Source organism: Atractosteus spatula, chromosome 14 (genome assembly GCF_055471065.1).
Source record: "Atractosteus spatula isolate fAtrSpa1 chromosome 14, fAtrSpa1.hap1, whole genome shotgun sequence".
NCBI classification, from domain to species: Eukaryota; Metazoa; Chordata; class Actinopteri; order Semionotiformes; family Lepisosteidae; genus Atractosteus; species Atractosteus spatula.
This window is the reverse complement of record NC_142719.1, coordinates 40,812,318-40,814,647: the sequence shown is the minus strand read 5'-3', so window position 1 is coordinate 40,814,647 and position 2,330 is coordinate 40,812,318.

The window sequence follows — 2,330 nt, the reverse complement described above, 5'->3', positions numbered from 1 at the left end:
GCTCAACCTAATCTTCTGCGTCAGAGGATTAATCTCCCTATTCCATCTTAGGAATTGAGAATTTTTTTCCTCTCTCATTGTCTATTTTTATGTATGTTTATATATATAGAAACAGAGAGGGATCTGTTTCACTTTACAAAACAGCTTTCTCTCTCTCCAACCTCTTTTGGTAATCCCTTTTTTTTTTAAGAAAAGGTCTAAAATATTTCACTCTCTCAGTCTGGATTGTATCAACAATAGGAAATGATGTTTATACATGAACACAGTTAAGAGGCATTTTACAACTGGGGCCAATTATGGAGTTTTGATCTTTTTTGGTGAAAAGGGAAATACATTCTTCAGACTGAGGCCAGGTTTGATAAGGGGGGATGGGCAAATGGCTTAAAGTATAGTGTCTGTTCCAACAAAGGCCTCGTTATGTACTGGAGTCTATGCAATCATCAAGACAAGGATCCTGGAGACAAAAACAGGAAAATGGCAGGCTTTGGGGCCTAGGAATCAGGAGCACAAAATCTGGCTGCAGATTTTTCTCTGCGCTCTTTAAAACATCTCGCTACACGTGTTTATTTCATGACCTGCCCTTAAATGGGCATTTTAACACAAGCTGAGAGAGTTTTATACAGTTTGAATCCAGTCTGCTGTTTATCATTCCTGGGACTCGGTGCAGACCCTTTATGGCCCTGGATAAACATCTCTGTTTTCTAAAGCGGTTGTGTTTGAAAACAGAAAAGATTGCAATGGTAATTCAAACCACAATAAAAAGACATGGAAGGTAAAGTCACAAACCAAAAGGGTCATTTTGTCCATCTAGCCTGCTTGCTTTGCTAGTAGCTAATTGATCTGAGACATTGATCAAAAGACCACCTGGAGAGCATGTTCTAAACTCACACAATACTATGTGCAAATAATTGCCTCGTTTTGTCTCAGATTAAATGCACTTATATGCAGATTCCACTTGCGCCCATTGAAACAGAACATTGTCCCGGTGAACTTACAAGAAGTGCATTTTTAAAAAATCAGAGGACAATTTTGTCCCACCATGATTCAAGACAGTACTAATTAGTACTTCTCAGGTTTATATCCATGTCTGTAGAAGACGTTTAAAAATCTTCTCTGATCTAGCATTCTGAAATATTCTGTGCATCCTCACTAAAAATTAAAAAAGTGAAAAAAATAAAAAACTTTTACTTTTAGCACTGGATATTAAAGATACTGTGCAAAAGCAATTGATCCTGGGAAGGTAGCTCGCCCTCTGCTGAAAAGATTGATCATTGTCAATTTAAAGCAGAATAACAAATACACTACCAGAACAAAGCAGCATGACATATGTTATAAGAAGTCTTATTCACTATGAGTCCTAAGAATGATAGTGGGGTTATTTTGGATACAGTTGTGCCAGAGGGACAAAGTACCTACCAGAGGAACAAAGCCCAGTTCACCCACCTTACAAAACTGGGGGGTATGAGGACTGAGGAAAAGACACTGCTTTCATGGAGGAAGGAGACCTCTAGTTCCTGGGTTAGAGCCCATGGGAGTCTCCGAGCGTCTTGGCATGATCCAGCGGAACGAACCTGAAAAAACAACCTGTGGAGCAAGAGAGTGCAGAAGACTCACACAACTGGATAGGGGACAATAAGAGACGACGAGCAGGGTTTTCACAACAGGCAACCACAATTCCACCACAGGACACTTTAAAAACATATATTAGAAAGAGGTTTTCAGACTGCAGATCAGGTTTCTTCCATTTTATATCCTCTCTGACCGACAGCCGTTCCCTTAACGTCAGAGCAACGCCTGCCACACGTGATGTGAACTGTCCTCAGAGCTGCCCCTCGAGCTCCGGATGCCCAGAAGTGTAGCCTCTCCCCATCTACAGGACCGCAAGGGAGTCTTGGCCTCCGGGAGACAGTCCTGGATGACTAGACCCAAGCCAGCCTCTGCCTCCGGGGGGCACTCTGCCAGCTGTGCGCATTTGCCTGGGGAATTCCAGTCACGGGTACTCTTGACATGATGACCCACATTCAGACTTGCAGAGCTGGGGATAGCAGAGTTCGGCACCTTAGCAGGCCGAGTCACTCCAGTCCCCTGCATCTATGGAAAATGAGGACTCCATCATGAGCGGTCTGTTTCATCAGCTCTTGATCTAAAAAAAGCTTTGACCTTAAGATCGTGACATGCCAAAAAAAAAAGCGTTACCCATCAGCCTGTCACCTTGGGCAGTACAATCCAGGGCACCAGTTTTCTAGTAAGCAAGACTTTTTGATCTGGGTGTAAAACTTAACACTTCAAAACTGGAACTACTTTGATCCACAAAAAGACACTACTGGGAG